The 25448-nt window shown below is 45.2% G+C and overlaps 1 protein-coding gene and 1 pseudogene across 13 annotated transcripts in view; one reads left to right on the top strand and one right to left on the bottom strand.

Moving 5' to 3' along the window:
* RCBTB1 (RCC1 and BTB domain containing protein 1) overlaps nucleotides 1-2204 on the bottom strand; it is a 61880-nt gene extending 59676 nt beyond the window's left edge. For 8 of the 13 annotated variants that reach the window (XR_010341640.1, XR_010341639.1, XR_010341641.1 and 5 more), the window contains exon 1: nucleotides 621-943. The gene's annotated coding sequence lies outside the window, so the exon portion shown is untranslated. Of the gene's footprint in view, nucleotides 1-620; nucleotides 944-1200; nucleotides 1314-2083 lie in introns of those variants that run through there. The other 5 variants (XM_012466253.2, XM_012466249.2, XM_012466250.2 and 2 more) reach the window with 2 other exon arrangements.
* A 3679-nt stretch (nucleotides 2205-5883) lies between these two features.
* LOC105726668 (coactosin-like protein) lies at nucleotides 5884-7229 on the top strand (annotated as a pseudogene).
* Nucleotides 7230-25448: the final 18219 nt, after the last annotated feature.

Consider the following 25448-nt stretch of genomic DNA (forward strand, 5'->3'; position numbering starts at 1 on the left):
CACAGAATTTTATCATTTGGATCACACACATAAATAATCACTTGCAAAAACTCTCTTTAAAGATTAGTATGCTTACTCTTCAAGAAAAGCAGTGGAAGAAAAAGGATTCATCTAGAGTATTAATAAATAGACTGGTATTCACACAATGGATTAAATGGATTAAAATCTATCCCACAGATGAACTGTTATATTAATAGAATCCAAATATACAGTTACATCCTCGACCCTGAAAGTAGTTTACAGGGGTGAAATTCACCCAGTGCTCACTTGAAATGACTACTCTAAAGCACCTATAAACTGCTCTCAGGATTCAATCATTTTTCCATTCCTTCCTGCATTATACACTTTGACGTTTTAATGTTATTAGCCCACAGTACACACCAGTTTCAGAAACTCAGTTTTTGTCCTCTAAGGGCTTTAATCCTCCCAAAAAAAGAATAGGGCATAGGCAAAGAAGATCACGAATTTGGTTTTCTAAAAGCATTATTACAAGATTGCTTTGCAAGATTGTAATCCCCAGCTGCAGAGAGTTCCGCAGATGGCTTGGAAGTCTCATATGCAAATAAATTAAAAACAAAAGACCACTTATGAGAGCAGAACAGAGCGTGCTCGATAGTCACCTTAAAATAAACAGCAGGTAGGTACTTTCATCAGAGACAGGACAAGGGAAACGTCATTCACTCAGTTCACCGCACGCCTGGATAAAGGTCCCCACCAACAGGATCCCTATTTTTGTGGATTCCGGGTCGTTGGGGAAAGAGAAACAATAAATACTATGTTTGTGACAGCACTACCCTCAGGAGGCGAAGGAGAGATGCTAAGATCTTGGAAAGGGCAGAATGAGGATGACGGCACCCACAGCAGTGAGCCTTGAGCTACGAGCAAAATCGAGTTCATGCAGCTCAAAAAATAAATAAATAAAAAAAAGAGGGAGCAGGGAAAACTTTCCCTCGCCTCTGCCCATCCTTCCCTCCTCCTCGCAGGAGGGCACATTAGCTGAGGTGCTGGCGGGGCCGGGCCGGGGATCCCATCCCTCGCCCGGGACGCGGCGCCGGCGGGCCCGGCCCGGGAGCCCGAGCGAGGGAGGCGGAAGGTGCCGGGGTAACGGGGCACACCCGGCCCGGCCTGCGGGGAAGGGAAGCAGGGGAAGGGCCGGGGGAAAGCGGCCTCCGCGAGCTCGACCCCGCGCCCACACGCTACCTGCGAGGCCAGCTGCTGCCGCGCCGTCCCGCAGGACGGCAGGGACCTCCGAAGCTCCAGCGGGCGCAGAAGCGCGAGAGCCGCGGTGTCCACCGGCGGCTAAAAGGAGGAGCGCCCAGGCGCGGGACTCGCCGGGTCACGTGGCCCCGGTCGCCTCACGTGACCCGGCTCAGCGCGCGCCCGGGACACTACCCAGCCCAGCACCCCGCTCGGCCTCGGCCTCGGCCCCGGCCCCGGCCCCGGCCGAATCTAGACCCCGACTTCTCTAGAAGCCAATTGGCCGTCTGAGGCCCGCCCCGGGGCCCTGCCACCGCAGAGTCCCGGTGAAAGCCGGTGGCTGCTGCCGAGACTCACAGGCTTTTGTCTCGAAGGAACCAGGAACGCGCGAGGCGCGGGCTTCTGCTGTGCTCCCCGGGATGGCTTGGCTGTGGGGAGGGTCAGCCTCCCTCCCCTAAAGGTCTAGGACGGAAAAGCGACCGAGAAACTTAGCTCCTTGCCCACCGTAGGGCGCGCCTGGCCCCGGGCACCACCCAGGTGGTGCTGCCTGGGGCTGAAGACCGCGGAGCGGAGACTTACTTGTTTCACCTGGAGACGCGCGTCTCCCTCCCCGCCCCCCACCTCCTGATTAAAAGCACCTAAGGCAGGCCAGGGGGCTAGGGAAGGTGGCAGCTGCACAAAGTTAAGAAGGAAGGAGGAGATGAGGCACAGGTCCTGGTATTTTGGAAGGAGGGCAGAGGTACCTCAGAAGCAGGCCATCGAGGTTGGAAGGGACCCAAGAGGGCATCCGATCCAACCCGATTCCTGTTATCAGTGAGTAAACTGAGGCTGGGAGTCGGACTGCTACGAGCCGCTCCAGCCTATCACCTATTAAGATCATAGTCACCTTTATAAAATACCGTACAGCTCTCGGAGAACTCCCAGTTGGCGCTGCAGGATAAAATCCAAACTTGCTGGCATAGCATTCCAGGCACTCTTGTTCAAACGTACCTTTCCCATTTGAGCTTCTAGGAATAAACAGAAAAACATTTCATTTTCTAAATAGCACCAGACAACTTCACTTTTGGTAACTGGCGTTCACACTGATGTCTGTGGGGGTAACTAGGGGAAGGACAGCGGAGGGTGGGGAGTTGGGGAGGGATAACATGGGGAGAAATGCCAGATATAGGTGATGGGGAGGAAGGCAGCAAACCACATTGCTATATATGTACCTATGCAACAATCCTGCATGTTCTTTACATGTACCCCAAAACCTAAAACGCAAAATATTTTTTTAAGAATTTAAATAAAATTTTTTAAAAAGCCCTACTCTCTCCCATCTCTTGCCACTTCCCCAACATTGCTTGAGGCTCTGGCTACGAAGTTCTGTTTTCCTTGACTATCCAACTTTCTATGGATTATTTACTTTTTCCCTAGGTTTCTTTACTCCTTTTGGCTTTGTTCATTCTTTTGTCTCTAAAATGTCTGGAATCACCACCTCCCCCACTTAAAGAAAACCAGAGCCAGGCAGTAGTTAAAATGGTAAAGGATGTTATTAAGGCCGGGCGCGGTGGCTCAAGCCTGTAATCCCAGCACTTTGGGAGGCCGAGGCGGGTGGATCACGAGGTCAAGAGATCGAGACCATCCTGGTCAACATGGTGAAACCCCGTCTCTACTAATACAAAAAATTAGCTGGGCACGGTGGCGCGTGCCTGTAATCCCAGCTACTCAGGAGGCTGAGGCAGGAGAATTGCCTGAACCCAGGAGGCGGAGATTGCGGTGAGCCGAGATCGCGCCATTGCGCTCCAGCCTGGGTATCAAGAGCGAAACTCCGTCTCAAAAAAAAAAAAAAAAAAAAAAAAAAGGATGTTATTAAGAAACTGATGCAATAAGAGAATTGAGCTCAGTTCTGTATCTATTCTGAGGTCTCCCGCTGTTGCACTAGTTCCTGAATAAAATGTTTTTACCACTTAAACTACTGCTTGGCTCTGGTTTTCTTTAACAGCTGCCAAAGTACACATCAGTTTCCTACTCATCTTTCAAAATCCAGGTCAAATACTGCCTACTCTTGGCTTCCCTGCATCCTCTTTCCTGATTTTTTTTAGCAATTGAAGTTCATTCAGACAGACAGTGTCAGCTGCAACTTCCTCCCTGATATCCAGAATACTATATACATTCTGATACAACTCACATTGTCCAGAAAAAGACTGCACATTTCCTGTAAGAGGTGAATTATCTATTGCTGTCTTCTCCCCTAGATTATAAACTCCTTGAAACAGGATTCTGATGGGTTTAGAATAGTGCCTGGGATGTGATAGACCCTTAATATGCACTGAATGAAGTGGCTTGCCCAAAGTAGTGGCAGTTCAGTGAATTTACTAGAAGAGGACTGTTTAGCTCAGAGATTGGATGCAACCTGATCAAAAGAACTTCTGTAAAACATGTTTGAGAGAAAAACGAGGGCATGGGGATATGTCCTGAGCACTCATTGCTTATACGTCAGATGCCATACTTGGAGCATCTTGGAAGATAAAAGCTGAATGAGACATGGTTGCTGATAAGGAATGTGTAGTCTGGTTCATTATTCCAGTACAGAGTGAAAAATATCATGATACAAGGTGCTAAGTGAACACAAACCAGGGACCACAAATCAGGGAGTCAGGGAGAAACTTCGTGGGAAGGCCAATTTGGAGGACAGGAAGTAGATAAGAAGAGAGGAAAAAACATTCCAGGAGAGAGCAGTGTATTCAAAGGTAGTGAGGCATGAAACAGTACTATTTGTTTAGTAAAAAAAAAAACAAGTAGGTAGGTGCAGTGGCTCACACCTGTAATCCCAGCAGTTTGGGAGGCCAAGGCAGGCAGATCACTTGAGGCTAAGAGTTCAACACCAGCTTGACCAACTTGGCAAAACCCTGTCTCTACTAAAAATACAAAAATTAGCCAGCTGTGGTGGTGCATACCTGTAATCCCAGCTACTCAGGAGGCTGAGGCACAAAAATCACTTGAACCCAGGAGGCAGAGGTTGTAGTAAGCCAAGGTTGCACCACTGCACTCCAGCCTGGGTAACAGAGTGAGACTCTGTCTCAAAAGAGAAAACAAAAACAAGTAACCCTATATTGATGCCTTGATGACTTCATTTACCTCTAGGATGAAGGAAACCTAATTAGGTTAATTTTAATATACTTGAAAGAATGACACATTTACTGGTATTGGTGTTATTTATTGTATTGAGTAACTTTCTATCAGGCAATTCATAGGATCTGCATCTAAAATTGGCATAGGCCAGGTGCAGTGGCTCATGCCTGTAATCCCAACACTTAGGGAGGCCAAGGCAGGTGGATCACTTGAGCCCAGAAATTCGAGACCAGCCTGTGCAACATAGCAAGACCATGTCCCTATAAATAAATAAGAATAAAACTGGCCTGGACTAGCATGAGGTGATTTTTTTTTTTAACCTTTTTATCCAGCCTCAAAAGCTTTCTATGATTATTATCTAAAAATAGCAAAATTACTTGTTCCAAAGAAGATGATGACTTTTTTTTTTTGAGACAGGGTCTTACTCTGTCACTCAAGTTGTACATGGCATGATCATAACTCACTGCAGCTTTAACCTCCATGGGCTAAAGTAATCTTCCCACCTCAGCCTCCTGAGTAGTTGGGACCACAGGTAAGTGCCACCAGGCTGGGATAATTTGTATTTTCTGTAGAGACAGGGTTTGCCATGTTCTCCAGGCTGGTCTCGAACTCCTGCGCTCAAGCAGTCTGCCCACCTTGGCCTCCCAACATGCTAGGATTATAGGTGTGAGCCACCACACCTGGCCCCAAAGATTAATTCAGAGTACTCTAAACTTTTCCTACAGGGCAAAATAATTCAATTTACAGGTAACACTTTAAGATAGAAACTAGCTTCACCTCCTGCATATGGAAGGGAAAAAGCACTCCTCTTAATGCTAATGCATGATTATGCTGGGAAAAGTACCTGTCAAGAACCTAATAAAATATTGCAAGATTTGTCTGGGCACAGTGGCTCACACCAATAATGGGAGGCCGAGACAGGCAGATCACTTGAGGTCAGGAGTTTGACACCAGCCTGGCCAACTTGGTGAAACCCTGTCCCTACTAAAAATACAAAAATTAGCTGGGTGTGGTGACGGGTACCTGTAATCCCAGGTACTCAGGAGGCTGAGGTGGGAGAATTGCTTGAACCTGGGAAGCAGAGTTTGCAGTGAGTCGAGATCGCACCATTGTACTGCAGCCTGGGCAACAGAGTAAGACTCCATCTCAAAAATTAAATTAAAAATTAATAAAATTGCTTCCTTGTCCTTTAGCAGGCAAAATAGCTTGTGTGTGTGTGTGTGTGTGTGTGTGTGTGTGTGTGTGTGTGTGTTTTGACACAGGGTCTCACTCTGTCACCCAGGCTAGAGTGCCGTGTCATGATCTCAGCCCACTGCAACCTCCACCTCCTGGGCTTAAGCAATCTTCCCACCTCAGCTTCCCAAGTAGGACTACAGATGCACACCACCACACCTGGCTACTTTTGTTTATTGTTTGTAGACATAGGATCTCACTGTTTTGCCCAGGCTGGTAGTGAACTCCTTAACGCAAGTGATCCTCCTGTCTCACCATCCCAAAGTGCTGGGATTATAGGCATGAGCCACTGCACCCAGCCCAAGAGAGCTTCTTAATTATAGAATTTCTTCACGGTCCATGTCAGCTAACAGTGAAATGTATAATTTTTATTCATCAGCAGTCGTCCTTGTTCCACCTGCATTTAGCTGTGGTAGCACCATGGCTTATTAGGAGGCCAGCACCTTCTAGTGGGAGATATGTAGTCTCTAGTGAGACATAGAAGTTCTGACTGCAACTGACTATGAAGCAAGGCTCATCCTCTGAATGTTAATATGCATCTTGAAGACTTCTTAGAGTGACCCCAGGATGACAATGGAGGTAGTAAGAATATTCTCATATGGGGCTTGACTCATTCATTTGGAATATTGAAGTTACCTGGGACAAACTCGATGACACTGTGAGGAAACAACCAGAGAAATACATAACGGCAGACAACAACCCTTCTAGCCTTGGTTTCTTCAAAAAGTTAAATTTAGGGGGAAGGCCAGGCATTGGCGGCTCATGCCTGTAATCCTAACACTTTGGGAGGCCAAGACGGGCAGATCACTTGAGGTCAGGAGTTTGAAACCAGCCTAGCCAACATGGTGAAACCCTGCCTCTACTAAAAATGTTTTAAACAATTAGCCAGGTGTGGTGGTGGGCACCTGTAAACCTAGCTACTTGGGAGGCTGAGGCAGTAGAATCACTTGAACCCAGGAGGTGGAGGTTGCAGTGAGCCGAGACGGCGCCATTGCACTCCAGCCTGGGCAACATGAGCGCAACTCCATCTCAAAAAAATTAGAATTAAAAAAAAATGTGGGAGGAAAAAAAGAGGGAGACTGTTTTAGATTAAAAGAGCCTAAAGAGGTGGGAGCTGCCGCTGCGCTCAGAGCTTGCAGGCCCCGCGTCGCTGTCGCCACAGCTGCCCACCACGGCACGTCCCCGGCAGCCGCCCCAGGCAGTGTTCCTGCTGCGGCCTCGCTGCGATGGCCACCAAGATCGACAGAGTACAACCAGGTGCGCGACAGCGGCTCGGCCAAGATCGACAGAGTACAACCAGGTGCGCGACAGCGGCTCGGCCGTTATCTGGGTGACTTTTAAATATGACGGCTCCACCATCGTCCCCGGGGAGCAGGGAGCGGAGTACCAGCACTTCATCCAGCAGGGCACAGATGCCGACCAGTTGTTTGCCTTCGTGCGCTTCACCACCTGGCAGGCCATGAGCAAGAGGTCCAAGTTTGCCCTCATCACATGGCTCGGTGAGAGGATCAGCGGGCTGCAGCGCGCCAAAACTGGGACGGACAAGACCCTGGTGAAGAAGGTCGTACAGAATTTCGCTAAGGAGTTTGCGATCAGTGATCGGAAGCAGCTGGAGGAAGATTTATTTCATCAAGAGCGAGATGAAGAAGGTGGGCGGAGCAAATTACGAGGCTCAGACGGAGTAACCCCAGACCACCACCACGGCCGCCCCCCACCGCCGCTCCTTGTCAAAGTCATCTGCCTGCTCCCCCAGGGGGAGGGGACTGCTGGTCTCAGCTACCAGCCCACCAGCCCACCAGCCCACGAGGGAGAATAGAAGCCATGAGAGGCAGTGCCCGCCACCCTGTGTCAGCAGCCCCCACCTTCCTGCTTCCCTTACAACCCTGCTATGTCCTATCTTGTGATGCTCATGGAACCTCTTTCTTTGTTCTTCTTTTTCTTTTCTCCCCTTCTTTTTTGTTCGAAAGAAAAATCATTTTGATGCAAGGTCCTGCCTGCCAGCAGAGCTGAGGTGCCTCCTGCAGTGACCCCTTTTCCTGGCATTTCTCTTACATGCAACAAGGTCTTCCTAGTGGGATCTGCATGACCTTACGTTGCTTCCTAAGCCCGGGGCCTGTTTTGCCATCTCAGTTTTCTTGGGCCCCGTTTCCTGTATACCACTGAGGGGCAGCTGGGCCAGGAGCTGCGCCTGGTGCCTGCAGCCTTCATAAGCACACACATCCATTCCCTAGCCAGGCCCAGACCTCCTGGAATCTGCCCCAGGCTCCCTCATCCTGCCTCCATCCAGTAGCCTAAGCTGCATGTCAGCAGAGGCAGGATTGCTCCGTGGTGAGGTTAGGTCTGGCTCAGACTGAATAAGAAGAGATAGAATTTGCCTTAAAACTTGCCTGGCAGTGGCTTTGCTGCATGGTCTGAAACCACCTGTTCCCACCCTCTTGACCAAAATTTCCTTGTGACACAGAGAAGGGCAAAGATCTGAGCCCAGAGTTAACAGAGGGAGTATTTCAGGGTTTACTTCAAGGGCTCCCAAAGCGATGAGGACGTTATGGGGAGAGTCCCAGGGTGAGGACTGGAAATTTAAGGAGAGCTGGGAATGGATCCCTTAGGTTCAGGAAACTTCTGTGCAAGCTTCGAGGATGGCTCGGGCTGGAGGGCTGCTCCTACTGCGTGCTAGCTCTGAGCTGAGCAAAGCCCTGGGCTCACGGTACCCTGAAAGCCTGCGGCTTCAACCCTAGGCCTGCATTGATTCAAAACGATCAATTTGTTTTGTTTTTAAGAAAGATGAGATTGGCTTGCTTCTTCATAAGCATGTTTTATATAGCACTTTTTCTTTTTTTCCTTGTTCATTTTGTCTTGGGGAAGAAATCTGTACTGTGTTGTGATTGTGAAGAACATCTCTGCACTCAAACAGTTTACAGAAATACATTTTTTTGGTAAAAAAAAAATTTTAAAAATAAAAGAGACTAAAGAAACATGATATTTAAATACAGTGTATGAACTTTGGATAGAATCCTGGTTCCAATTTTATTTTTTAAGAGATGGCGTCTCTGTCACCCAGGCTGGAGTGCAATGGCACCATCATAGCCCACTGCAGCCTCAAACTCCAGGGCTCAAGAGATCCTCCCGCCTTGGCCTCCCAAAGTGCTGAGATTACAGGTGTGAGTCACCATGCCCAGACCCTTGGTTCCAATTTTTTTAAGCTATAATGTAGAGAATCAGAAATTTAATATGGACTGGATATTAGATAGTATTAGGGGATTACTGGTGTTTTTGGTTTTTGTTTTTGTTTTTTTTGTGAGACGGAGTCTCGCTCTGCTGCCAGGCTGGAGTGCAGGGGTGCATTCATGACTCACTGCAACCTCAATATCCCGGGTTCAAGTGATAATCCTGCCTCAGCCTCTCGAGTAGCTGGAACTGCAGGCACATACCACCACGTACCACGCCCAGCTAATTTTTGTATTTTTAGTAGAGACGGGGTTTCACCATGTTGACCAGGATGCTCTCAATCTCTTGACCTTGTGATCCGCCTGCCTTGGCCTCCCAAAATTGCTGGGGTTACAGGCATGAGCCACTGCATCCAGTCTACTGTTATTTTTTTAGATGTGGTAATAGTAATATTATAAATATCCTGGCTGGGCACGATGGCTTATGCCTGGAATCCCAGCCCTTTGGGAGACTGAGGCAGGAGGATTGCTTGAGCTCAGGAGTCAGAGACCAGAATGGGCAACATGGCGAAAGCCCATCTCTACCAAAAATTAGCCAGGTAAGATGGCACATGGCTGTGGTCCCAGCTACTTGGGAGGCTGTGGTGGGAGGATTGCTTGAGTCCGGGAAGTCAAAGCTGCAGTGAGCTCTGATCGCACTACTGCACTCCAGCCTGGGAAACAGAGCAAGAACCTGTCTCAAAAAAAAAAAATAAAAGAAAGAAAGAAAGAATGTCCCTATTTTTATGAGCTGTATACCAGAATAATTAAGGACAGAGTATAATGAGGTCTACAAATGGTTCACACAAAAAATTGACACTGTACATATCCATGTCCAGAAAGAAAGAAAATATGGCAAAATGTTTGCAATTGTTAAATCTAAGATCTATTCTTTATACGCTTATTTAAACTTTGAAATTTTCTTTTTTTTTTTTTTTTTTGAGTCTCTCTTGCCCAGGTTGGACTGCAGTGGCATGATCTTGGCTCACTGCGACCTCCACCTCTGAGGTTCAAAAGTCTGTCATGCCTCAGTCTTCCCAATAGCTAGGATTACAGATGCGCACCACCATGCCTTGCTAATTTTTGTATTTTTAGTAGAGACAGGGTTTCACCATGTTGGCCAGGCTGGTCTTGAACTCCTGACCTCAAGTGATCCATCCGCCTTGGCCTCCCAAAGTGTTGGGATTACAGACATGAGCCACCACGCCTGGCTAAACTTTGAAATTTTCATAGCAAAATATTGTAAGGTGGGATGAGATGTGCCCTTCATATTTCAAACTAAGAAAGCAGGATATTTCAGTAATTTATTCATAAAAATCTTTTGAATGCCTGCCATGTACTAGGCACTGTAATAAGCTCTGGGTGTACCTTGGTGATTGAAATAGTAATGTTTCCTTTCATAAATGTTATGCCGCATTACCCAATCTCTCCTTTAAGACTGAAGGATTTATTCCTCCAGCTTTTCGGAAGCTTGTATGCTGACAGCCTTCTTCAGTGACTGTCTTGCTAAAGAAAACTGCCTTATTCAAGGTCCAGCCACCTTCTAGAGGCAACCTGCAACAAATGACTGTTCAATGTGGGACTGTTAAGACCTGATCCACAGTGGCTCATGCCTGTAATCCCAGCACTTTGGGAGGCCAAGGTGGGGGATCAACTAATTCCAAGAGTTCAAGACCAGCCTAGCCAACATGGTGAAACCCCATCTCTACTAAAAATATGAAAAATTACCTGGGTGTAGTGGCTCGCGCCTGTAATCCCAGCTACTCAGGAGATTGAGACAGGAGAATCACTTGAATCCAGGGGCAGAGGTTGCAGGGAGCCAAGATCATGCCACTGCATTCCAACCTGGGCGACAGAGCAAGACTCCATCTCAAAAAAAAAAAAAAAGACCTTCTCACCTCCTCAGGGAACATCTCTGAAGAGTCTTTCCAGCTTTAGAACTCCCCACAGTGCTCGCTGAGGCCTGGTTGTAACTATACTATAGCCTACTTTCTCTTTCTGTCAATTTTGCTTCCATCTTCTTCCCCATAGGTCCCAAGAGCATCTACCATTGAAGAGGCGTTAAATAACCAACTGGAATGACTCATCCAGTTGATGTCAGCCAGCTTTTTCATCAGCCACCCTAGTCCTGGCACAATGGGTTCATAAACAGAGGAGACATGGAAGCAAAGAAGGAGGCTATCCAACCACATGATGTCCCACTTACCAATGTTAATCTAGCTAGTGTCACAGCCAAATAATCACCCTGACACCAGTAGAAACTATTGCTGAAACCCAATACAACAATATCCCTTGAAGATACCAACCAGCCACTTAGTGGCAGGTTGACCATATTGAACTCTTTGCATAATGAAAGGGGCAGCCATTCATTTTCACAGGAATAGGCAGGTATTCTGTGTATGGGTTTGCCTTTCCTGCCTGTAGAGTTTCATCTGACATGACCATCCAAGGGCTTATGCTGTATTTAATCCACCAGTGTGGCATTCCACATATCATTGCAGCAGACCAAAGGACCTGCTTTACAGCAAGAGACATATAGCAGTGGGCACATAACCATGGAATCCACTGGACTTATCGTATGGCACACCACCCAAGCTACTGGCCTCATAAGCAATGGAACAGCCTATTGAAAGCTTGGCTGAAGTGCCAGCTTGGAAGTGATACCCTGTGAGGATAAAGCACTACCCTTGGAATGCTTTTTCACTGTTGGTGGGAGTGTAAACTAGTTGAACCACTGTGGAAGACAAGTGTGGCGATTCCTCAAGGATCTAAATTTGACTCAGCAATCCCATTAACTGGGTGTACACCCAAAGGATTATAAGTCATTCTACTATAAAGACACATGCAGACTTGTGTTTACCGCAGGACTATTTACAATAACAAAGACTTGGAACCAACCCAAATGCCCATCAATGATAGACAATGGATGAAGAAAATGTGGCATATATACACCATGGATGGAATAATATGTAGCCATAAAAAATAATGAGTTCATGTCCTATGCAGGGACATGAATGAAGCTGGAAGCCATCATTCTCAGCAAACTAACACAGGAACAGAAAACCAAACACCACATGTTCTCACTCATAAGTGGGAGTTGAACAATGAGAACACATGGACACAGGGAGGGGGACATCACACACTGCAGCTTGTCAGGGGGTAGGGGGCAAAGGGAGTGAGAGTATTAGGACAAACATCTAACGTATTCAGGGCTTAAAACCTAGATGACAGGTTGATAGGTGCAGCAAACCACCATGGCACATGTTTACCTGTGTAACAAACCTGCAAATTCTGTGCATGTATTCCAGAACTTATAGTAAAATTAAAAAAAAAATTTTTTTTTAAAGTACTAACCTCCAGGATGCAGTAATGCCCAAAGTCGATCACCATTATATAGTGCTGTATCCCCAAGAGAATACCTGAGAAAGGAATCCATGGTGTGGGAGCAGCGGTGTCCCCATTTGCTAGCAGTCCCAGTGGCCCACTTGAAGAATTTGTGTTTTCATCCCCACAAATGCAGCACACAGGGTCAAAGGTCTTGGTTCCCGAAGGGGAAACATTTCCACCAGGGAACACAGCAAGAGTCTTCATTGAACTTTAAGCTACATGATCATCCAGGCACTTTAGGCCAAGGACCAGCAGGCAAGGAAAGGATTCCTGGTTGGGGTGACTGACTCTTACCATCAAGACGCAGTCCAGCTGTTGTTACACAATGGATGCAGGAGGCATATGCTTGATACCCAGATCATCCACCTGGACATCGGTTAGTACCACCTTGCACAATTTTGATGGCAAATGGACAAGTGCAGCAGTTACAGCCTGAGAAGGTATGGCAAACAGGAACCAGAATGCCTCCGTTTTGAGAGTCTGAGTCACCCCACTAGGAAAGTCACCTAAACCTTCACAGGGACTCATTGATGTTGAGGAGAATCTAGAATGAATAGCAGAGAAGTGGGGGGCGGGGCGGGGGGATGAATATCAGCTATAGCCTCAAGACCAGCTGCAGCTGCAGAGGGGCTGTAGTTCATCCTACCAGCCTTCCTTTTACAAGTCATCCCCAGGAAGGGAGGCCCACCAGCATCCCGAAGGAGCTGCTCCCAGAACTCTTGTAAAGAAAGTAGATCTGAGTAACACTTGCTGTATTAGGCTGTTCTCACATTGCTATAAAGAAATGTGTGAGACTGGGTAACTTATAAAGAAAAGAAATTTAGTTCGTTCACAGTTCTGCAGGCTTTACAGGAAGTGTAGCGTTAAAAAAAAAATGGAAGTGTAGCATTGGCTTTCTGTTATGGTGGAAGGTGAAAGGGGAACAGGCATGTCACATGGTGAAAGCAGGAGCAAGTAAACGGAGCGGGGGAGATGCCACACACTTTTAAAACTGCCAGATCTTGTGTGAACTCAGAGCAAGAGCTCACTTATCACCAAGAGAATGGCCCAAGCCATTCATAAGGGACCCCCACTACCCCAGCCCCATGATCCCAACACCTCTCGCCAGGCTCCACATTCCAACATTGGGGATTACATTTCAACCTGAGATTTGGGTGGGGACAAATATCCCGATGGTATCACGTGCTGTGGACTGCCTTGCCTAGGTCATAGCTGTCATCCCTCTTGGGATGGCTTCAGCTGAAGAGAGCTGCCTCAGTCTAAGGCCTGTGCCAGGCAGCTAGTGTCCACCGACTGATTGATGCCCAATCTTATTTCCTTTTGTTCAATGGGTGTTGATTAGAGTGCTCCCTCATAAACTTCCTACATGCTAATCTCCATCTCGCAGTTGGCTTCCGGGGAACATATTATCTGTGACAGTCTCTCCAGTGTAGGTTACAGTTTGCAGGATAAGACAGCAAATAAACAAAACAGATTTGTGATTTCTACACTGAAGGAAATGAACAAGATGCAATGATAGCAGATAACAGGGGAGGTGTACTTGGAAGAGCTCACACTTAAGCCAAGAACTATAAACAGATAGAAGTCAGCGATGTGAAAAGCAGGTAGGAGAGTGTCCCAGAAAGAGAAACAGCTCTGATAAAAGCTGGTCCCAAAGAGTTTGGCATGTTTAAATACCACTCAAAGCTTTGTAATCTTTAAAAAAATTTTTTTTGTGGTCAGGCACAGTGGCTCACACCTGTAATCCCAGCACTTTGGGAGGCCAAGGTGGGCAGATCACCTGAGGTCAGGAGTTTGAGACCAGCCTGGCCAACATGGTGAAAACTCATCTTTACTAAAAATATAAAAATTAGCCTGGCATGGTGGCACATGCCTGTAATTCCAGCTACTCAGGAGTCTGAGGCATGAGACACGTTTGAACCAAGGAGGCGGAGGTTGCAGTGAGCCGAGATCGTGCCACTACACTCCAATGGCATGATCACAGCTCACTGCAGCCTTGACCTCCCCAGGCTCAAGTGATCTCTCGCCTCCACCTCCCAAGTAGCTGGGACTACAGGTATATGCCACCATTCCCCACTAATATTTTTGTAGAGACAGGGTTTCACCATATTGTCCAGGCTGGTCTTGAACTTCTGGGCTCAAACAATCCATCCACCCTGGCCTCCCAAAATGCTAGGATTACAGATGTGAGCCACCATGCACAGCCTAAAGGATTTTATTTCAAAGGCAATGGGAAGAAAGGATTTTAAAACAAGAGAGTAACATGCTATGATTTACATTTTAAAATAATTCTGTCTGGATACAGTGTGGAAAACAGATGGGATGGGGGAACCATTAAGATGATTATTGTAGTATCAATGAAAGATGCCCACCCAAAGTCTGCCCCTTCACACCAAACCATAATCCAAATGCCCAAGACCCTGGAATTCCATGCCCAGACAGCTCCAAGACATTTCCAAGATTTGCATGGGCCTCTTCCCTAGGTCCCCTTCCTCAATAGCAGACTACACACACCTAGAGCCATGGGGTGGACTGTCTGTTTGTGGGGAATGTAGACGGAGTTTGGAAGAGCAATATCCACAAGCCTATGAGTGAAGCCCCTTGCAGTGCCAGATGAAGGCAGGATTGGAAATGAAGGGGATAAGGTGAGGGGCAAGGGGCCAGGGTGGTAATCACTCTCTACCCTGCCAAGTTCCAATATGGAACCCCTAGGATTTCTAAATTCAAAGTATGGCCATCTAAGTCACTAAAAATCTAGTATCTGTCAAGATAGGAGGATAGGCTGAATGTGGTAACTCACACATGTAATCCCATTGTTTTGGGAGGCTGAGGCTGGAGGATCATTTGAGCCCAGGAATTTAGGACCAGCTTGAGTTACATAGCGAGAATCCATCTCTAAGAGAATAAAAAAGGAATTAGCCAGGCGTGGTGGTGCACACCTGTAGTCCCAGCTACTCAGGAGGCTGAGGCAAGAGGATTGCTTGAGCCCGGGAAGTTGAGGCTGCAGTGAACTGTGATCATGCCACTGCACTCCACCCTGCTGGATGACACAATGAGACCCTGTCTCAAAACAAAACAAAACAAAAAAAGAATAGAACATATTTTATTTTATTTTTGAGACGGAGTTTCGCTCTTATTACCCAGGCTGGAGTGCAATGGCGTGATCTCGGCTCACCGCAACCTCCGCCTCCTGGGTTCAGGCAATTCTCCTGCCTCAGCCTTCTGAGTAGCTGGGATTACAGGCATGCGCCACCATGCCCAGCTAATTTTTTGTATTTTTAGTAGAGACGGGGTTTCACCGTGTTGACCAGGATGGTCTCGATCTGTTGACCTCGTGATCCACCCGCCTCGGCCTCCCAAAGTGCTGGGATTACAGGCGTGAGCCACCGCGCCTGGCCCGAACATATTTTATTTAACAAGTTGTTAGTTAGATTTCTGACTTAAAAATTTTTAGACATATGGTATCCCCCATTTGTAATTTTGCACTGGGTCCTACAGATGTTCAGGATAGCCTGAAAGTCAATTACAAAGAAACAATGAAACCAAAAGCTGGTTTCTTATTTCAAACAGTAGATAATGCACAGAGGATAATACAAAATGATGAGGGAAAATATCTCTCAATTCGGAATTCCCTATTTAGTTAGGTATTCAAAACTGGTATTCAAAAGTAAGAATAAAATAGACATTTTCAAACCAAGACTCAGAGAATTTCCCACTCACAGACCCTTGCTGAAAGAAGTTCTGAAGGATGTAGTGTATTTATTTTGAGACAGAGTCTCTCACTCTATCACCCAGGCTGGAGTGCAGTGGTGCAATCTCCGCTCACTGCAACCTCCGCCTCCTGGGTTCGAGCAATTCTCCTGCCTCAGCCTCCTGAGAAGCTGGGACTACAGGTATGCACCACCATGACTGGCTAATTTTTTCATATTTTTAGTAGAGACAGGGTTTCACCACGTTGGTAAGGCTGGTCTCAAACTCCTGACCTCAAGTGACCTGCCTGCCAGCCTCCCAAATTGCTGGGATTACAGGCGTGATTCACCATGCCCAGCCAGGATGTAGTTTAGAAAGAGGAAAAATAAACCCAGCAGAAAAGATTAGGATTTGAGACTTAATGACGAGCAAAGAAATGGCTGATTTCTAGAGGATAAACACAGAGTGGAACTAGACTAGGACCTAGCAATCAAATGAAAAGTGAAAGGCAAAAAAAAAAAAAAAAAAGCCGAGTGTGGTGGCACACACCTGTAGTCCCAGCTACTTGGGAGGCTGAGGCAAGAGAATCACCTGAACTCGGAAGGTGGAGGTTGCAGTGAGCCAAGATCAGGCCACTGTGCTCTACCCTGGGCAAGAGAGTAAGACTCCGTCTCAAAAAAAGAAAAAAAAAGAAAAAGAAAAGTGAAAGGCAAGAGTCAGAGTTAAAACATTCTAAAATCTTTGTGATGTAAGGTATACAATTTAAACTTTTTCAGCTATAACTTTTTAATTTTTTTAGAAAAAAATTTTTTTTAGAGATGGGGGTGGGTCTCACTATGTTCCCCAGGCTGGTCTTGAACTCCTGGCCTCAAGCAATCCTCCTGCCTCAGCCTCCCTGCTAGGACTACGGATGTGAGCCACCATACTGGGTCTCAGCTATAAATTTTAATATTTTTGAAGTAATTATCTGCTGGGCGTGGTGGCTCACGCCTATAATCCCAGCATTTTAGGAGGCTGAGGCAGGCAGATCACAAGGTCAGGAGTTCAAGACCAGCCTAACCAACATGGTGAAATCCCATCTCTACTAAAAAGCAGCTGGGGGTGGTTGTGGGCACCTGTAATCCCAGCTGCTCAGGAGGCTGAATAGCTTGAATTCTCAGGAGGCTGAGAATCGCTTGAACCTGGGAGGCATAGGTTGCAGTGAACTGAGATCGTGCCACTGCACTCCAGCCTGGGTGACAGAGTGAGAAAAAAAAGTAACTATCTTAAGCAAATATTCAAAAAGAAAGAAAAAAGTGAATAGTTAGGATGAAAGACCCCCCTTCCCCGAAAAAAGCAAAACAAGTTTAACTGGTAGTACATATAAAATAGTCGTCATTTCAATATGAAAAAAGGCACTAGGGCCAGGCACGGTGGCTCATGCCTGTAATCCCAGCACTTTGGGAGGCCAAGGAGGGTAGATCACGAGGTCAGGAGTTCGAGACCAGCTTGGCCAATATGGTGAAACCCCATCTCTACTGAAAATACAAAAATTACCCAGGCGTGGTGGCACTTGCCTGTAGTCCCAGCTACTTGGGTGACTGAGGCAGAAGACTCGTTTGAACCCAGGAGCTGGAGGTTGCAGTGAGCTGAGATCATGCTACTGCACTCCAGCCTCGGCAACAGAGTGAGACTGTCTCAAAAAAAAAAAAAAAGAAAGAATCACTTGGTACCCCATAACAAAAAAAAAAGAAGAAAGACTATTTTTTATAAAACTCCTCTAACCCAAACCACTGACTAAAATACTACCTCTGCCTCTATTGTCCCCCAAATACAAGTTATTATTCATCTGTAAAGGAATCTTTATGAAAGGTATTGCACTTTATGCTTATAAAACTCCATGAAAAAACAAACATTCAAATGTTTGCGGAAATCTCATAGACTTGGCTTTTAAATGAATGAGTCAGTCATCAACAGCTATTTGCATAAAACTTTACTCTTTTTCTCTGAGCAATACAAAGAAAAAAGGGCAGTCCCTCCCATGAAGAAGCTTACAATCCAATTAGACAGAAGTAAGCTGTATAAACTCACCTGGAAATAAAACCTAGGACAGAAGACAGCAAATAGTAGGAGCCTGCAATTGGTATAAGCCTTACATGTCTTGGAAGGCTTTGACTCAATACATGAAATGTGAGCATTAAGAGAAGTAGAATTTCATTAGTCAGAGAAACTGGGGACTGGCATAAGCATAAAGCACTAAAAACAGCAAAAGGTGTTAGAGCCAAGAAAGAAGATATTTTCAAAAAAGAAGGGTAGCCAGGTGTGGTGGCACAGCTCTGTAGTCCTGTCCCAATGGGTTGATTTTGCTGGATGCCCAGGTAGAGCCAATTTATTCAGATAGGGGAGTCACAATAAAGAGTTTAATTCATGCAGAGCTGGCTGACAGGAGATCAGAGTTTTATTATTACTCAAATCAGTCTCTTTGAAGATTTAAAGACTAGGTTTTTCAAAGATAGTTTGGTGGGTAAACGGGGCCAGTGAGTCGGGAGTGCTGATTGGTTGGGTCAGAGATGAAATCATAGTCAAAGTTGTCTCCTGCACTGAGTTGGTGTCTGGGTGGGAGCCACGGGACTGGTTGCTGAGTCCAGGTGGAGCCATTGGTCATCAGAAATACAAAAACCTGAAAAGACATCTCAAAAGGCCAGTCTTGGCCAGGCACAATGGCTCACACCTGTAATGCTAGCACTTTGGGAGGTCGAGGTGAGCAGATTGTCTGAGGTCAGGAGTTCAAGACCAGCCTGGCCAATATGGTGAAACCCAGTCTCTACTGAAAATACAAAAATTAGCCGGGCATGGTGGCAAGCACCTCTAATCTCAGCTATTTGGCAGGCTGAGACAGGAGAATCACTTGAACCCAGGAGGCAGAGGCTGCAGTGAGCCGAGATCCTGCCACCCTGCACCAGCCTGGGGGACACAGCGAGACTTTGTCTTAAAAATTAAAATTAAAAAAAAAAAAATACAATCTTCACAACTTAATAACATATGGTATTTTTTTCGAAAAGTTAATTAAACCATGTAGTTTAATGTGGTTCGACGTAGTCAAATAAGCATTAAAACTTGTTTCTTGAAGGGCGTGGTGGCTCACATCTGTAATTCCAGCACTTTGGGAGGCTGAGGTGGGTGGATCTCCTGAAGTCAGGAGTTCAAAACCAGCCTGGCTAACATGGCAAAACCCCCTCTGCTAAAGATACAAAAATTAGCTGGGTGTAGTGGTGCATGCCTGTAATCCCAGCTACTCAGGAAGCCTCTGAGAGAATTGCTTGAGCCTAGGAGGCAGAGGTTGCAGTGAGCCGAACTGCACTCCAGCCTGGGCGAGAGAGAGAGAGAGACAGACTCTGCCTCAAGAAAAAAAAAAAAGAAAGAAAGAAAGAAAGAAAGAAAAAAAGAAAAGGCTGGGCGCGGTGGCTCATGCCTATAATCACAGCACTTTGGGAGGCCAAGGCAGGTGGATCACGAGGTCAGGAGTTAAAGATCAGCCTGGCCAATATGGTGAAACCCCGTCTCTACTACACATACAAAAATTAGCCGGGGTTAGTGGCGCGCCTGTAATCCCAGTTACTCAGTAGGCTGAGGCAGGAGAATCTCTTGAACCCGGGGGAGCGGAGTTTGCAGTGAGTTGAGATCGCGCCACTGCACTCCAGCCTGGGCAACAGAGCGAGACTCTTTCTCAAAAAAAAAAAAAAAGAAAAGAAAGAAAGAAAGAAAGAAAAAAGAAAAGAAAAAGAAAAAAAGAAACTTGTTTCTTGATGAAGTTTGTTTTCCTGAGTTTGTTGGGCGTGAAGAGGAGGTTCTTCACAGCGCAAGCCTGCCACCATGTGGCATGGACCCAAACCTAGCATCGGTTAAAGGTTCATTCTCATTTACTTTGTTGCCTCTGGTTTACTTACTAACCACTCTAGATTTAATGCTGTCTAATAAGAAATTAATACCCAGGTGTATTCTATAGGTTTAAGTCGTTTTTAATTTCAAGATAAATTTCTTCATGCAATTCTGAAATTAGTGCAGTATTTCCAAACTGGCTACAGAAGTGACCACAATGTTTAAAATGTGATCCAGGCATATTCACAAGAAGATTACTTCAGTGCATCACAAACATGAAAACAAACTCAGCAATTTGTAAGATTTATTTCAGTTCACTCAAAAGTTGATCAATGAGCCAGATGAGAAGGCAGAATTCAGGCTGGGTGTGGTGGTTCATGCCTGTATTCACAGCACTTTGGAAAGGTGAGACGGGAGGATTGCTTGAGCCCAAGAGTTTGAGACAAGCCTGGGCAACAGGGTGAGAACTTGTCTCTACAAAAAAATTTTAAAAATAAAAAAATTTAAAAAAAGAAGGCAGAATTCCTTGGAATGGAAATAGTTAGTGTGAAGGACTGTTCAAAAATGGATGAAACACCCTCATGGAAGGAGAGTCAGAACTTACAGTTTCCTAAAGTTTTAATAGTGTATAAGCTTACTATGTTCTAACATGCCAGGCTGACATTTCCAGCGCTCTCTCTACATTTATCAAGACAGGAATGACATCAGAAGTTGTTTACAAGACTATAGGTCTAGCAGGTGGCTAAGAGGAAGTCTGGTATTGCTGCTGCATCTATTTTTATTTACTTATTCATTTATTTTTTGAGATAGAGTCTCATTCTGTCACCCAGCCAGGAGTGTAGTGGCGCAATCTCAGCGCACTGCAGCCTCCACCTCCCAGGTTCAAGCAATTCGGCTCACTACAACCTCCGCATTCCAGATTCAATTCTCCCGTCTTAATCTCCCGAGTAGCTGAGATCACAGGTGCCCACCATCACGCCCAGCTAATTTTCTATTTTTAGTAAGATGGGTTTCACCATGTCGGCCAGGCTGGTGTTGAAATCCTGGCCTCAAGAGATCCGCCCATCTCGGCCTCCCAAGGAGCTGGGATTACAGGTGTGAGCCACTGTGCCTGGCCTTGGTATTGCTGCTGCTTCTCACATTTGTTTTTAATGATTGGTGGGTGGAGGCGGCAGTACTCATATTCAGATACAGTTATTAAATGTCCCTTTTTTTCTTTGGTCCTATTACTAATTCTTTCTTTTTCTACCACTGAAAACTCTGAAATATCTATTATTCATAAAATGTCAGCTATAAGTCACCTGATTTCACTGTAGAAAGCATTTAAAAGGGAAGTTTTCTTGAGGGTGAAAAAAACCCCATATTATCCTTTTCTTTATGTTCCTTTTTTACACTGCTATGTAAACTTGTTATTTTCACCTAACTAAATAGAATCATTTAATCCAGTGACTGTGGTTAAATTGAAAAAGGGAAAAAGAGGGGGTGTCTATGGAAACCCAAACTTTTTCACATTCCAGATTTTTACTACCTTCTCACCTCCCCGGCTTCCACAGTTTTGCAAGCATGGCTATATATGTGCCAAGGCTGTGGTTCCTAGGGGCCAAAAGTGTATGAATAAGCCTATATTATGTAAACCCTCAGTGTTTTGGGACATGCTGTGCCTTCCTTTAGAGCATTTATCATCTCCCTCCTGATCACCGTGTAACCAGATATGATGGGCCTAGTGATAGCTTCCCTAGGAGCCACATCACTCCTTGTTCTAGAAAGGTCAGCTGCAGATGGCCTGACTCAGCCCAGCTCTAGTGACTGGGGCACATCTTCCAGTTCTTGTCCATTCTTCTCTTTGGCCTGTGTTCCAGATCAGCCTTCCTTATCATTGAAGTGGTACTGTGTGCTTAGGAAAGAGACCACTTGCTTTTGCTTAAAGAGCTCACCATATGGTCTAATCTAAACTAGCTCAGCAGGATTCTATAGTGGGATCTGAGGCTTTAGTGAAACTAAATGTGCTATTTAGTTAAATATTGTCTAGATTCCCCATTTAAAGGAAAAATGGCTCCTTTCCATATAAAATAAATGTATATTTTCTGTAAGAAATTTCTTACATTCTTTTCTCTATTCATCTCTTTGCAATACGTGGTGGATATTGCTTTATTTATTATGATGATGATTATTATTTTTAGAGACAAGATCTTGCTCTATTGCCCAGGCAGGAGTGCAGTCATGTGATCTTAGCTCACGGTAGCCTCTACCTCCTGGGTTGAAGTGATTCTCCCACCTCAGCCTAGCTGAGACTACAGCCTTGCTGGGACTACAGGTGTGTGCCACCATGTCTGGCTAGTTAAAAAAAAAATTTTTTTTTGTAGAGACAGGGTTTCACTATGTTGCCCAGGTTGGTCTCAAACTCCTGGCTTCAAGCAATTCTCCTGCCTTGGCTTCCCAAAGTGCTGGGATTACAGGTGTGAGTTACTGTGCCCAGCCAAGTTATTGCTAAATATTAACTGAATTATAATTGATTAAAAAAAAAAATCCCACTTATGTTGTAAAATATTCCAGACTGAAATACAACATCTTTAAATATTATTTGCTGTTATATACTAACCTTCCCCTATGTAGGCAGATTTCACATATCTTACAATATAAATTTACCCCAACTCTTCTCCATGAATTATATTCCTTTGTCTATGAGAAAAACAAATGGCAACTGCTGTTTCTTTGTACTTGCCCATAATTGAATTTAAGGGGTCCTCAAACTTATAAAGGATGTCTGTTAAGAACCTACATAAAATATTACATTTAACGGTAAAACATTAGAAACATCACCTCTGAAGTGATATATGGATTTTTACAAAATATTGTCACAAATTCTTTGGCAACTCACCCATTGACAGGCGGCCTCTTTGTACCTTCCCTTTGAATTTGGGTGGAGGTAACGATTTGCTCATAACCAATAAAATGCAGAAGAAGTGGTACACACTGAGAAGTGTGACTTCTCAGGCTGGGTCAGAGAAGATGACACAGCTTCCTACTTGTTTACTGGAACACTTGGTCTCAGATCCCTCAGCCTCCACATAAGTGGTCTGACTACCCCAAGGCTGCCATGTTGGAAAGAGGGCAACTAACATGGAGAGGCCATCTATCGGTACTCCAGTTGATGGTCTCACTGAGCCCGCAGCTGACAGCCAGCATCAACTGTCAGCCATGTGAGTGAGCCATCCTGGACATCCAGCCTAGGTGAGCCTTCAGGTGACTTCATCCCCAGCTGACATCTGACTGCAGCTGCTTGAGAGACCCTAAGTGAGAACAATGTGATCTAGCCCTTCTTGAAATCCTGAGCCTCAAAATCAAGAGCAAAATAAAATAGTTGTTTTAAGCTACTAAGTTTTGAGGTAATTTGCTTCACAGCAATAGTAACAAAAACAGACAAGAATTGGGAAAGTATGCCCTGTCACTGTTGTTATTTAATATTCAACTAGAACTTATAGACAAAGCAATAAGTCAAGTAAATGAAACGGGAGGCCTAATGTTGGAAGGAATTAAACATGACCATCGTTTGCAGACAATATAATTGTCTCTATAGGCAATTCAAGAGAATCCACTAAAAAAAAAGTAGAACAGAGGGCTGGGCACGGTGGCTCACGCCTGTAATCCCAGCACTTTGGGAGGCCGAGGCGGGTGGATCACGAGGTCAAGAGATCGAGACCATCCTGATCAACATGGTGAAACCCCATCTCTACTAAAAATACAAAAAATTAGCTGGGCACGGTGGCATGTGCCTGTAATCCCAGCTACTCAGGAGGCTGAGGCAGGAGAATTGCCTGAACCCAGGAGGCGGAGGTTGCGGTGAGCCGAGATCGCGCCATTGCACTCCAGCCTGGGTAACAAGAGCGAAACTCCGTCTCAAAAAAAAAAAAAAAAGTAGAACAAAGAAGAGGTCAGTATACGTTTAATTTAATATGAGAGACATATAAAAATTAATAACTAGTTAGAAAACGTATTTAGACAAAAGTGCCATTACCAATAGCAGTAAAAACCCTAAAATATTTAGTAATAAAGTTTAAAAATACACAAAGCCTACAGGGAGAACATTTCTGAAGTTCACTAAAGCACAGAATTTCCAGCAATAATATCATAGAAGACATTGGGCAATTTCTTCCATAGATAATGATTATGAAAACTGGACAAATTTATTAAAAACAACTATTGGTGTTTTTGTAAGATGACTCTTGAGAACAGTTTACTCTTGAATGACTCCTACTGTATCAGGTAAAAACTAAGAGTTTGTGGCTCCTAAGCAGAGGCTCACTCCTCAACACCTTCCAGCTCTGGTGGCAGAAAACCACAGCCACATCAGCTTGAGGTGTCAGAGGATAAAGTTTAGGGAAGCACACAGCTGGATATTCAAAGGGGAAATCCAGTAAAAAAGAGAGCCAGAGTCACCGAAGGACTGAATCGAAAAGCGAGTATAAACTCCGCTCAAATCCCTGCCTGCCTGCTAAACTGCTGAGACACACAAGAGACCCCAGGCAGCCCAGTGAAAAAGCAGGCAGAGACTAGAGAGGCATCCACCCTTGTGAGACAGAACTGCTCCTGGTGAGATTTGTGAGTTTGCTGCACTGTTGACTTAATGTGCACATAGCTCAGGTCTTGCAGAAAGCAAAAACCCTATTGGCTTGAGGTGCCATTGGGCAGAACTTGGGGCTGACAGAGCAACTGGATATTTAGGAAGAAAGCAAGGGAGCTGTACAGTCAGTAAGCTTCAAAAATGGAATATAAATCCTTTCCAAATCTGTGGCTGACCACTAAACTACACAGGCTCAGGAGAGACTCCCAGGCACTAGGCCAAAAAAGCAGCAACTGGATCCTGAGAAAACTGTGCAGAACAATACATCACCTTCTATAAATCACTGGGGACACAGATTTTTCAGTTTAAATTTAGGCGGTTAACTGCCTACTAGAACAATATGGCAACAACCCTCAGAAGAACAAAACAGAATCTAGAGTGGGTATAATGTTCAGTTTTAAACCAAAAATTACTAGACATGCAAAGAATCAGGAAAGTGTGACTACACTCAGGAAAAACATAATCATTTCATAGCAACTGAATCAGAGAGGGCCCAAACGTTGGATTCAACAGACAAAGACTTCAGAGTAGGTATTGTAAATATGTTCAAGAGTTAGTAAGGCACACGTTTAAAGAACTTAAGGAAAGTATGGCATTACTGAGTGAACATGTAGGAAATAACAGAGAAATGAAAATTCTAAAAATGAATCAAGTAGAAATTCTCAAGCTGAAAAGTATAATAGCTGAAAGTTCCCTGAAGAATACAAAGGAAGACTTGCATAAACGGAAAGGCAACACATATTTCTAGTGAGAAGTCTCAATTGTGTAATGATGTCAGTTCTCCACAAATCAATCTATTAAAAGCTACCCCAATTAGAATTCCAAAATTATTTTTCCACCGAAGTGTTTAATGAAATTTGAAAACATGATCTTAATGTTCATATGAAAAAGAGAGTACAGGCTGGGTGTGGTGGCTCATGCCTGTAATCCCAGCACTTTGGGAGGCCAAAGCGGGAGGATCTCCTGAGGTTAGGAGTTTGAGACCAACGTGCCCAATATGGCAAAACTCCATCTCTACAAAAAATACAAAAATTAGCTGGGCATGGTGCTGTGCACCTGTAATCTCAGCTACTAGGGAAGCTGAAGCAGGAGAATCACTTGAACCTGGGAAGCAGAGGCTACCTGTAATCCCAGCTACTTGGGAG

Source organism: Aotus nancymaae, unplaced genomic scaffold, assembly GCF_030222135.1.
Source record: "Aotus nancymaae isolate 86718 unplaced genomic scaffold, 86718_ANA_hifiasm-v0.15.2.pri h1tg000009l, whole genome shotgun sequence".
Lineage (NCBI taxonomy): Eukaryota > Metazoa > Chordata > Mammalia > Primates > Aotidae > Aotus > Aotus nancymaae.